Here is a 14118-nt window from a genome sequence, read left to right on the forward strand (position 1 = left end):
ATAGCTAAAAGGTCGGCTGAAATTGGATCAGGTAACAAGGTGAAGGTCCCAAGCACAGAAGCAAAAAAAGACACGCAGCAAGGCATTGCAATGTCCCCGTCAAAGTCCAGACCTCAACCTTATTGAAATGCTGCCACAGGAACTCACATGAATGTCCACAATCTCAACGAACTGAAGCAATGTCATATAGAAGAGTGAGCTAAAATTCAACAATAACAAAGCAACAGACTGATAATGTCAGACAAAAACTATTAATTCAATTCATTTGTGCTCCTTTAAGCAGTTCTTTAAGTTACTGATGCATGAACTATCCCAAATAACTGCCATTTCCATTTCAGTCTGCACCAGATTTAGGGGGGTTTAGTTATTTATTGTTTTGAAACTGAATCTGTATATTCTGTATTTGTTCCGTTGGGAACAGCGCTCCGGTTCTGAGGCTGGGAAAAAGTCATTATTGTTGGTCTTCATATAACATTTGTTGTAAATAAAATTGATGTGAAATAGTACTATGTTTATCCTTTACAGGAACTAAAAATATGCCCCTAATCTGACACATAAGCTGTGAAACTTATTGCAAGTGCTGCTTGAAATGAAGCAGTTCCTTTAGATGTTGTTTCTCAAAGTTACAGTTCCTTCCAGGGTGAGTAATGGCAACAGGGCTGGGGGATAAAAGAGATAGGGTTGAAGCAGTTTATGTTATAGGCTGTGATCTGAACGTGAAGGTGTTTGCAAGCATCTACTCTTGTGAATGCATGACAACTAGAGCTGAAAGAATTTGCTGTCAGCTTTCACAAAAAATCTCTTATGTGTATATAGACAACTTGTTTTAGCTTCTTTTTCTTTACTTTTCTCATGCTAATGGGCATAAATATAAGGAAATATAAGATGCAAACATGCCACATTCATTCACAGTTTCCAGACTTGTCAAATAAAACTTTACAATAAACAAAACAAACAACAGAAACAACTATAAATAGTAACTTGATAAATACAAGAACAACGAGTCTGCTCCTTTATTGCCACTGCTAAGCTACGCCAATATTTAGTATCTTTACTGGTAGCACAGTTTGTCCAAATGTAGGGAACCCATAAGACACTGGTGGCACTGGTATCAATCTCCCTGTCAGTTTTGTGTTTAATTAATTTAAACGTAGTTTGTCAAGTCCATGTAAAAGCTCTAAAACCACATGGCTGCACTTTAAATGATCATAACCCAAAATATTGTGTTTCTCATTATAAAATGAGAATGACTTGCTACTCAAAAAATTTAAAATAGTTCTCTTTGAAGGTGATCCTACTGAATTGGTGTTTCTTCTGTTAATGACCAGGCAGTGAAAAACAAATAACTATCCATCCACCCGCTTATCCTTTTCAGGACTGCGGGGGGCGCTGGAGCCTATCCCAGCTGTCATAGGGCGAGAGGCGGGGTACACCCTGGACAAGTTGCCCGCCTGTCGCAGGGCTAACACATAGAGACACAGACAACCATTCGTACTCACATTCACTCCCGACATTTTGGTTTAAATTATTGTCATTTTGTATAACAGTGTTTGGGTGGCACTGGGATGTTCTGCCCTGGCTCCACCCATGCATAGGTCAATTACCCAGGCTTGTCCTCTCACACCTGTGCTTCCGGGATGTTTTCCATCAAGGAAGCACATTTAGGAGCTAGTGTGGCAATAGATCTCTGCCTGACCATACTATCCTCATGCGAGTAATTTTCTTGCCTTCTGTCTGCATGTTATCCTTGAGTAACCTATGTCTTTGTTCTCTAGCTTCGACCTGCACTCCAGTCTGAAAAGACCTGTTTGGCTTGGGAGGCCCGCACCTCAGAACATTAACGAAGCAGTGTGGGATCATACTGACAGAGAACAAAACAAAAGGTGCCAACATCCATAAAAGAGCTTTGAATGTGCTTCAAGAAGTCTGGAGAACTATTACTTAATACTGCTTAAAGAAATACCAAGAAAGCTTTCCTAAGAGAGTTCAGACTATGTTGAAGAACAAAGGAGATCATACCAATATTGACTTGTTAGGTTGTTAGAAGAAACTCTGTTTTTACCTTATATACTGTATTTCTATGAGTTTTCAAATACTTCACTAAATTGTTGCACCTATTTCTAGAAGAAATCTATAAAAAAGAAGAGTAGCTTAAGACAATGTTACTGCACATTACAGCACAAAGGAGATCATTAATACAAAGTACAAATAAAAGGGGCCCAAATAAGGAGCCTTGGAGGATTCCTGCAGAACATTTAAGGTAAGGAGGCTTGAGATTGCTAGTACATATACATTGCTTCCTATGGGCCAAATCTGATTTACATCACATTCTTCATGAAAATTGAAAAGTATTGTTGCATCACTCGAAATCACTTCTCTTCACATTTAAACCAAACAGGTAGTTAATGATGAGGGACAGTTGTTGGCGGTTTAATGGGAAAATATTGACCGTAAGACAATACCACTCAAAACCTCGTAAAGGCCCATTTCAGCTGGTTTACTTCAAATGTGAATCAATTGGTGGAAACGCACTCAATGGCACAAACCAGCAAGAAACTTTGCCAGTATACTCATACTGACCCCAATTGCTCATACTTTTCTTTTTATGACCTGAACAGTGTTTACAATTTACACAAATGAATACTAAAAAGCAATAATATTGAGATATTTGGTGTTTGGCACTGATCATTTCCTTCTGTTTTTGTCTATGACCTTTACCAGTGAGTAAATACAACATTACACCTGAACTGTGGACTGCCAGTTACACATCATATCACATGTCTCTTTCTCCATTCTTGTTAAAGTCACGATATCTGAACTTTTATCGGTTTTAAATGCACAATCTGAATCTAAATTCCTCTACCCTGAACCACACATCATTTCGTGCTCCAACTTCTGCAAGGGACTCGATTTTACTCCCAGATAATAAATCAATAAACCTGTTTTGTAACCCAGACTGTCTCCTCCGCTGACGGGGGAAAAAGCCTTTTGTGAGAGCTGGAGTTATCCATTTAGCTCCCACTGTAGCAAAGCCCACTCAAAATAAGTTGTACTATCAGGCTGACTCACATCGCCTTTCAGGCCGTGACTGCAAATGTGCTCTTTGTCTCCTCGTGCAGAATTCCCCTAGGCTTCCCGTGAGTGGAGGTGTGCAGTGTGGAGTGGCTGTATTGTCATGGAGGCAGTGATTAAGTAGTCTCAGCCTGATTATGTAACTAATTCAGTACTACAGTAGTGTGGATTAAATCCCCTGACTGCTCTCATTTAGTCTGAAACATCTTTTGATTAAACACAGAGGAAATACAGCAGAAATAATAATTAAATGCTTCTGACTTTATTTTCTTTTCCTTGTTTTATTCATTGTTGATCCACAGCTGTAGCAGCAGCTATGTTAACTCTGTTTTTGTTGTTATGTGGGTCTTACAGAGCTTTAGAGCATCACAAGACCTGCCTTTATATGTGCAACAATGGCTACTGAACATTTTGTATTTCTACAGTCATATGGACTGTGGCTACAAGAGCCTCCACACCATTGGTAAGACTTTATGTAACTTTATCCAAAAGTAGCTGAAGAGATTGAGGTAAGCAGCAGTTTGTGGTATACATAGAGAAAAGCAATCACATAGCAATCACACAGCTTTTGAAAACCATGTTTTTAACTCCAACACATCTTGTGCCTCATAATCACACACAATTTTAATACCTTAAATCACGTCTCAAACTCAAGCCTTGAGGGCCAAATTTTTCCCTTTTCAGATTTCAGCCTGGCCTTTAGGTTCTCAATTAATTTTTGCCCATCCTGCTGTGGCTGTGGTTGAATTAAGGGAGGGAGTCCTCTCCACTGCAGCTGCAAGCTAACAAGCTAGCTAACATGAAATGGATCCAAAAAGAAAAGGTGATGGTTAAAGCCTCGATTATACTTTCCACATATGCAAGGTCGACTAAGGTCCGTGCAGATGTCCTCATACCTGCCTGGTTTTTCTGACCACGTGGACTTGCTTGCAGACAACTTACATTGCATGTCATTGGTACAATAACTAACGAGCTACGCGTGTGTCCTAGGTGACAGATTTCCAGGTGCCTTTAAAGAAATATAACAGGACCGGCGAGATGTCTGTGTCCATGTCATCAATGCAATATATCAAGGTCTAACGCCAGATTTCTTCAAGACAGAGCTTTAAACAAGGCCTAAGTATCTGCTTGCAATAATGTTTTGTGAAGATAATTATTTTAAAAGAGCTGGGAATTGAATCAATGTGTAGGGAAAGGAAGCTTTAGAAAGTGGCTAAACTATAAAAAGGTATGAAGTTACCACTGAATGTCCTGTTTGGAGTCGAATTTCAAAGTGATGAAGGCAAATTTCATCATAGGAGAGGAAATGATATGATGAGAGAGGGGGAACAGAAAAACTACCAAGCTCACTTGCAGTTTTTATGAATTTATTTGAGTGATTGTGAATTCTACATTATTTATGTAAAAAGGGCCCTCTAAAATGGGTCTGCTGCTCATGGTGACACATGAAGATACTGCAATCCTGAACATGTCTTTTATCCCATCAATAGTAGGAAATAAAAAATAGCGCAGTGGTTGTCAGGTACACCTGTTAATGGAAAATCAGCCTTGATGAGCAAATCATAAGGAGGTCAAAAGATATCAAAGAATGGTAAACTCACTGGCTCTTCTAAGCTCCTGGAGCACTCAAAGCACTTCATTCATACAAGCACCTTTTTTTTCTCTATGTTCAAGTGCTGTTTTCTATCCAACATCCACACTCCGATGAACAGAGGTGAGTATCTTGCCCAAGGACACTTTGGCATGTAGACTGAAGCAGGCAGGGGTCAAATCACCAACCATCTGATTAGTAGATGCCCTGCTCTACCTCCTGAGCCACAGCCAGGAATCATTTTAGGCTCATGTGATGATCCGAGTTGTGATAAAAGGTTTGACATTTTCAGATTTCCAAGTTTACTACGGCAGTCTTAAGTTAAAGGATCGCTGGTGACAGCTGTAATTGTGACAAATTTAGGTGCAAGGTTAATTTGGTGTCCAGGACTCTGTGTTCCCTGCTAATCAATGGAGGAGTCTTAATCACGTAAATTTGCCTGTGTAGTCAAAGAAAGGTTTAGTGGGAAGCATCTGCTGATGGAGAAGTCGCCTCAGGCACCATAGCATTCTGGTTCACAACTGGTTGAGGTCAAGGATATTCACACCAAACGGTGGTCTTATCTCACTACCTCAGGGTTCACATAATAGGTCAAATATCACACTTGTTTTGGTGATTTCTGACAGTGGTGCCAGCAGCTGTAATCCTGCATTCACTGTGCTTACTTTTAAGAGTTTGTAACTATTGGCCTGCATTCTTTACTCGTTCTTTAAAGTGTTTGATATTCACTTTGGCTAGCGTTAATCTTGTTAAAATGACATTAACGCCATAACCGCATTAACGTGGCAAATCTCCGTTAGCGAGTTAGCACGGCGTCAGCGTTAGCGCGGTTAGCTCTATCTAACGGAGATTTGGTGCGTTAATGCAGTTATGGCGTTAATGTCATTTTAACGAGATTAACGCTGACAGCGCTAGTTATGATACAAATACATTTGAAGGCTGATGATTGAGGTTGACGTCACTTTATCACGTAACCTATGTGGTGCCTAATTATATTTCATTTTGTTTTTTGGGGGGTTTATTTTGTGTCTTAGCAACATTTTACAAAAAATACTATGAATTGCACTTTTTAAAATGATGATTTAATTTACTGAAGAAAAAAAAAATCTATCCGGCCCTGTGTGAAAAAATATTTTATGATGGCGTTGCACCAGCAAAGTAAAAGCAACTTTTGAAAAGGAAAAATAAGGGGAATAAATCTCTTTGTCTTGACCACTGTGGGCGGTGGTGGTAAAGCTACGTTTTGTTATATGTGCGTTTTTCTTTGTCTTACTATAGCCAATCATTGCAGAATGGCGCACATAGTCACATATTTCCTGCACGCATGAGTAAGAGTGAGTGACTAACAGTGTGTGAATGAGCTCACATTGGTCCCTGAGAGAGGCCGCCTCGTTCCCATCAATCAGTTGCCTGCATTCTACCTGGAGGCAGAAAACAGTGAAGACAAAGCACACTTACCTTCTGGAAATTGCTGTAATTGAGTGATTAAGACTGATGACGTCAAATGAAAGCCTGAATGAGCGCTCATTCACAAACAAACGGTATGTGGGTGACTCACCAGCATCCTGGCCTTGGGCTTTGTGCATGGCATCTGCATTCGTGCGGTAGCAGCTCCTGGTGAAAGACAGCGCCATGATTTAGAGTCAAACAGGCAGCGTTTGCACCTTTTCTACAATCAGAACAGAATATTGGATGAGTGGACCCGTGTTTGCCCTTTCCACACCAAGGGCATGTTTCTGTTGCCTACACTTGTGCATAAACCATGCCGGCGTTGTGATCGCTGCCATCATCGTACTCATAATCACTGTGGGGATGAGCCGTGTAATAATAAAAAACAATTTTACTGAGATGATTATCACGTAGATCTTTAACTCCATTACTGTACATCACTTACATCCAGGGTTCACTGTCATACAAACACAGGAAGAAGACTTATGTTTTTATCCCTGCTGTCCACTCACCCCTCTGCCTGCTGGACTCTGTTTAACGTGCAGATTTCCCCTGCCCTTTATAAATCAGATCACAACATCGCATCAACTTACAACTTAATATGATCACTACTCTGGAATCAGATAACAGTATACTTAAGGGACAAAGGCAAATGTAATTTTATTAATATTTTATAATTCCTGCTAACAGAGATTTTTTTCCATAGAATTCAATAATTTCTTTTTAAAAAATGCCACAAAATCTTTTGTTTCTCTGCCAGATTTAAGAAGTTAAAGCTTAACATACTGCAATGTACTATAAATGGTTAAGATACATATTAACTCTATATGATGGAAAATTTCTTTGTTACAGCAATGAAAAATGTATTTAAACATAACCCATTACAAACTATGTTAAATAAGAAGAATAGTATATAGTTAATAAAATAAACCCATAACAATATGAGTGCTTTTAGTGGAGATAGCATCTGAATTTCAGGAGCGGGACCGCTCCTCCTTCACGCCCCCTCCGGCCTCAGGCTATAAAAACCCTCCTTCTCCAATACCTGCTGTTCTCATTTTCATGCCCCACCCTTCCCACCCTTTTTCTTTCCACTCTTCTCCTGTCCTCTCCTCTCTTCCTTTCCTCTCTTCCTTTCTCGTTAGTACATGGGGGGCCCTTCAAGGCCTTCCCCAAACCGCAGCACTTTTCACACTCCTCATCACTCATCGTTACCAAAGATGTGGTCCCTGCTAGTGAAATCAGATTTTTTGATAACTTTATTTGACAAATCAAGATGTTTGTGTGGACATATACTTTAACAATAGTTAGCTAGCTAACTAAAATTATTATCACACATTTATGCAAAGGTAGGACTTATCTTTTTTTTTTTTTAATAAAAGTTAACTTTTTTCCTTGAGTATTTTTTTTTTTTTTTTTTACCCTGTTCATAAAGTCCATTCATTTGTCTGTGGTTCCCTGTTCAGCTATGGTTTCTTACTTCCTATTTTATTTTGCTACTTACCTGTCTATACTAATGATTGTCACTGTACTGCAGGGGTGTCAAACTCCAGGCCTCGAGGGCCGGTGTCCTGCAGGTTTGAGAGCTCACCCTGGGTCACCACACCTGAATCAAATGATTAGTTCATTACCAGGCCTCTGGAGAACTTCAAGACATGTTGAATAGGTGATTTAGCCATTTAAATCAGCTGTGATGGATCAACAACACATCTAAAACCTGCAGGACACCGGCCCTCGAGGCCTGGAGTTCGACACCTGTGTTGTACTGCCTGTATTGGCTTGTGCTGTGTTTGATTTGACTTCCCCTTCTCACATAATCTGATTAAAAGCTCAAACTAATCATGTGATCAATTTAATCTGTACTCAGGTGTTTCTACTTTCCTCATTACCTTGTCTGTCTTTTCAAGCGTCTGGTACCCCAGGTGCTGACAATCACGCATCTGGCCTGATTGATGCTTGATTAACAGCACCTGTGAGCATGGCCTTTGCTACAGCAGTTGTTGTGTGCTCCTGGCATGCCACATTTGACTTATGTGGTTTGGGGACTTAGCACAGGGCAACTTCAAGCTGGTGTGCTGCAAATTCAAGTTGCAGCATTTTTTGGACCTATACTGGAGTCCTAGTATATAGAAGTAGTACAGTATAGATATTTATTTGTGCCTTTGAAGCTCAGGAACAGTTCAAACTGTTCTATGAATTTTGTTTCATAGAACATGGACGTCAGTTCACCTAAATATATATATTTTTTATTGTTCTGCCTTGAGACTGCCACATTTGGGCCTTTCTGGTACAAGTATAACAGTCCATACCTTTCCTATACCAGTAAGACAGCGGTTAATGAGGTTTGTTTGCCAAAGAGCTTTACGGGTTAAGATTATACCGGCAACGTGATTTGTGGCCAAACTGGCCACTCATGAACCAAAATACCTGCCTTCAGAGAAGAGTGCCCGGTTGTTTCAGGTGAAATTAAATACATCCAATCAACAAACAGAGTGAAAAGTGGGCAATGAATAACACACACATGAGCACACACACACGTAGGCCTACAGGACTCCAGCATAAAAATACAAACACTGTGTTCGCAGCTGGAGTGTGTCTGTCCAAATAACAGGAGCAAGAAGGGGAATTTCTCAGAGAAACAGCCTCCTCAGGGCTGAAGGCCTTCCCTAATTGGGAGAGAGGTGTCATCGACCCCCAGCAGTTAATCATGGCACTGTGAGGAGAGAACTGCAGACACGGAGGACTCATCGTTTCTCCCCCCCCTGCAAGACATCGTGAGTGCTTGCACAGTGTGCTGGGGAAACTCTCAGCTCCTTGTTACGTCTGCCAGGACGATAGCTTACACAGGTTCAAATAATTGTCTCGAGTATGTGGGATAATTACTGTAAAGCTATTTTCTGCTGGGCCATGTCTCTCTACTATCACTCAACTTGGATAAGCAGATATAATTTGGCTGATAAATGTCTAATAAACTCTAGATGTTGGGGAGGACTCCAGAGATTGACAGCATCTTGGGTTTCAGTAATAATAGCATTGATTGGCAATGTTTCTATTTATACTGTATATCATCCTGAACCAAAGCCATTATGTTACATTAGTCATCCGATTTCAGAGATGAGCCAGAACTGGTCTCATCCTGTCAGCTGGGGGAGATAAATTGCCTATTAGCCCTCTGGGTTTATGATAATTTTGTACAATCAATCATAGTGTATGAATAGGTGTCAAATAGAGACTCATCTAACTGGAATAATAAAAGGCTGTATTCATACAGAGTGTCTATTTGTTTTCCCCTGAAATGTGTGCTTATGAGTTGTTCGCTTATACTTTTTAAAAAAAATTTTAAATCAGGGCAGCAAATCTTTCATTGGTTATTAGTGTGTAAAATTAGTACCTGGCCTTTTAAGTGTTCTTGGAGTGCGACTGGACGTTTTAGACTCCTCTCTCCTGTCATTTTTTTCTCTCTTAGACTGGTGACTGGTAGCAACACGTCACAACAAAAGAGGAAAATGTGACACGTAATTTGTGCTTTGCTAGCATGGTCGCAGTAGAGGTAATGAGATGAGAAAGGGTTTTAACTGATTGTGGTGAGATGGGGCAATTTGGAAGCTATTCTGACGAGTGAACAGATATGCTGAGCTGGGACTTTCTGCTCTCAGGATTATCTGCAACTGAATTCATCTAGAAAGCAATCGTTCTCTGCTAGGGTGAATTGAGATGCTCAGCCAGCCATAAAACACACAAATAAAGATACAAACTTTGCTTAATTCACTGTAAATATGTCCAACATGAGGTGATCTGGAGCTACACAGCTTTATGAAATTGATCACTTATTGCAAAATACTGTATAACTTGTTTTTATGGTGTAATTATAGAGTCATTATTCTTGGCATGCATGACAGACTACATGCCTGCTACCAGTCAGTCAGTGCTTAATGGCTTTATATTCAGAAAAAGGTGGCAGGCACTGTAAAAACAAAAACAAACAAACAAACAAAAAAACAGTGTTTGCAGCAATTAAAATCCACTCCCTGTATATAAAAGATGTAAACATTTATGGGCCTGAAAGGTGAAGCGAATGTGAAAGTTAGACCTGCATTCCTTCTAGTGGCCAGCAGAGGGGTGTCTCATCTGGTTGCATATGAAAGTGTGATTGCTTTGATGACTACGGGAAAAGATCCATTTCCTCACTTGATTTATAAACTCAGGTTTTATGCCTGTCATATTTTATGCCTCTCTAATATTATTTTATGTTTATTTTGTAAATGAGGGTCATTATTGGAAAATAATAGATGATAAATCAGAGTTTACTGTAGGAAAGGAGTAGACAATTCATTTTTCCAAGGTATCCCATTAAAAAACTGGTAGGTTTAAAATTAACTTGAACAGTCCCAGTTTTTCCATGTGGCCCTTTGGGGAAATCAATCCCCCAAACCCCTGCTTTGGGTCATGGCTAACTCGTGATTGATCATTTGCTATTGCATGGCAGTGTGGTGTCTTTTTATTTTAATTTCTCTGTTCTAATATCAGATATTTACTCTGTCACAATCTGCACTGGCACATTTTCAGCCCTAACAACCTACATGTAGGGAGTATTATGATGTAGTAGATTGCCTGTCAGTAGCAATCCCAGGCCAGCCTCTGTAATTTGTATCTACAATGGCAATTTTTAGTCTGGTTTGCCTCCGCTGACTGCCTACCTGTTGCCTATCATGCCTACTGAATGAATAAAGTCTGCTTTTATCCTTCACCTCCCCGTCTGCTGAGCCCACTTAGTAAAGAATTATTTTGCAAAGTGTCCAACCCACAGTCTGACATCCCTCCTCCACCTCCTTGTTGGTATTTGTGTGGTTGGTTTGATTCTCTGGCTCAGGAGAGAACAAGCAGATTAGAAGATATCACGAGCTGCTCAGACCTCTGGCTTCTGTATTTTCTAACCTTTCCATGTCTCTCTTCTGCCTTTCAGGCACCTATAAGTTGATTTCAGGTGACGTGCGTCCGCTCAGCCACTCACTGTATTCATTATTGACCTTAATGACTGATCTAACCCCTTAACATTCACCCTTCTTTTTATCCAAAAAGACTAAAAGCTTGGCGGCTTTTTGTTTGTTGGACTCTCACAGTAAAAATAATGTGCATCGGTGATTCAAAAAGTAACTTGTGTGGTCCTCAACACAGAAAATCTATAAAACTACAGAAATGGGCTCTAGTTAGCTGTGGTTGTGGTATCTTTAAAAATGTTTGCACCATTTAAATGTTATAGTCTTGTGTACCAAAATCATTGGATTTTAAATCTGCTGATACTTTACAAAACATAGCCACAGAATTTTCAATTACTGTAAATTTAAGGGTCACTTTGAATAAATTTTAGGTTCAATTTATCATTTTAGTTCAGTACTGATTAATATGTGACTCCTTTATTTGTCATTTACTTCAGGTTGGTGAATCCTATAAAAAAACAAAAAAACAAAGGACAACTTTGTGTCCACAGACGAATGGGGAAACACACAGAGAAACACAGGAACACGAACACTGGTACAAATACTGAGGGAAGACCGCATTTTTCATACATAATAATATAGAGGTTTTGGTAGATTTAGTTTGACACTATTAAAAACACATGGCCTTTTTGGCTCAGTATAAATGCAAACACGGAGTATTTCTCCATAAGTTTAACACATCATGCCAGGAATGAAACATGACAGAACTTAACTGATGAAGGAAATGAAAGAATCTGGTTACAGGACACAGTGTTACCCTCAAATCCAAAGCCTAAGAATTGTGTCACTGGTTTTATAATCATAAGCTATTTCGATGAGTGTAAAATAAAGCATTTTCAGAGGTACTGCCAACCTGCTCAGACATAATCTTTAAGAAAAGGTTTTACAAAAAAAAAAAAAAAAAAGCTTTGTGTGCCAAATAAATGAACAATAAAAGAAAAATCAAACCTTAAGAGTGCATCAGGAATCTGCGAGAGTTAAAAGGTCCTTTTCGGGTACATGTTTTGGGATGTATGCAGATGACATCAGTCCTCCAGAGATGTGTCATCATGTGTAAAGAGCTGATCTGTGAGCGTAATAGAGCAGAGTTACATTAGCTTCAAGGTTTTAATGCTCTTTGTTTCCACTTGTTTGCCTCAGCAGCAGTCACATCAGGGCATTTTTTTAAAATAACTGAATGACCCATTCATTACATACACAAGTAATTCAATCGTGATTGTGCACCTGAATGCTGAATTGTCTGTTAAACCGTCGATTATTTCCCAGTCCTCCTCCCTCTGGGTGTGGAGGTGGTAGTAGTGGTGTTGGCGGCAGCAGCAGAGGAGCGTAACAGGAACGCTCTGTGAGTCATGAGTGCTTACATGAACCAGGGCCTCCTCCAGTGATGAAACCACCATTGAAGCTTGTAACGCTGTGTGGGAGTCCAGACCAGAGGACAGAGGCTTGTGGGTGTGTACTACTGGCTGGGGTCTCCAGCTTATCAAACATCCAGCTGACTGCTGAAATAAATCAGACTCCACGTTAAATAAAACAAAACCAAAGTGTCAGAAAATCCAAAAAGCTCAGAGGTACATTTACCCACTGAAACGCAATAACAAGATTCAAATCCTATCTCAATTCAAAGGTCACTGACCACTCTTGTTAAGGACATTAATGGGGGGCTTTTTTTCTCACTGTTGGTCCCACATTTGTATTCTTGGAGTTTATAGAGAAGCAATGCAAGATTTATGGCTGTAAATAATCTTTATTTATCTTATACTGGGTCTTGTTGCCGCCCTTAGTTCCTCTCCCTTAAGCCATCTTTATCCTAATTGGGTGCTCCACACAAACAGACGGTTTAAACAGCATGTGCTCACAGGATATCATCATACATACATGTCCAACAGTAAAAAATGATTTAGAGCTGTATGAAGTATTATGGAGCGGTATTTCACTCATCTGCCTTCACACAGATGAACTCGAGTATCCTAATTTAGCCCTTAATCCACAGGGTTTAATTTCATGTTGGCCCACACTCGGAAGCTATAACAGCCTCAACTCTTCTAGGAAGGCTTTTTTACAAGATTTAGAAGTGTGCTCATAGGAATTTTTAACCATTTTTCCAGAAGTGCACTTGTGAGGTCAGACACTGATGTTGGATGAGGAGGCCTGGCTCGCAATTCCCACCCTGATTCATTCCAAAGGTGTTCTGTTGGGTTGAGGTCAGGTCTTTGTGCAGGCCAGTCAAGTTCTTCTAGACCCAACTCACAAATCCATTTCCATGTCCTGCTTTATGTACTGATCCACTCTACTCATCCCCAAACTGTTCCCACAAAGTTGGGAAACATGAAATTATCTAAGATTTCTTGGTATGCTGAAGCATTAACAGTTCCTTTCACTTGAACTGAGGAGCCAAGCCCAACGCCTGAACCCACACCATAATCCGGCACCACAGTACCACGCTGGAATTCACTGGGCCCCTGAGACCAACCCATTCTGCCACAAATAATTGTAGAAGCAGTCTGCATGCCTAGACTCTTGTTTGTTTGTTTTTTAAACCTGTGGCAATGGAAGTGATTGGAACACCTGGATTTGATGATTTGGATAGGTGAGTCAATACTTTTGGCAATACAGTGTATGTTGTCCTGATTATTTGAAACAGAACAGTATATACATGACAGAAAATACCATATGATAATAGGTCCACTTGGGGTTACCACAATGGAGCACCTTTCTCCATTTCACCCTATACCTAGTATCCTCCTCTGTCACACCAACCCTCCTAATGTCCTCCTTCACTACATCCACAAATCTTCTTTTCCTTCTTTCTGGCACTTCCATATTCAACATCCTTCATCCAATAGATCCACTATCCTTCCTTGCACAAACCACCTCAAGCTTGCCTCTTTAACTTTGTCACAAAACTGCCCAACCTGAGCTGTCCCTCTGATCTACTCATTCCCAATTCTGTCCACTGTGGTCATAAATGCTTTAAAATTTTGTTAGGACAGGGAGAACACAGGAGGGTCT

This window comes from Maylandia zebra, linkage group LG9 (genome assembly GCF_041146795.1).
Source record: "Maylandia zebra isolate NMK-2024a linkage group LG9, Mzebra_GT3a, whole genome shotgun sequence".
Lineage (NCBI taxonomy): Eukaryota > Metazoa > Chordata > Actinopteri > Cichliformes > Cichlidae > Maylandia > Maylandia zebra.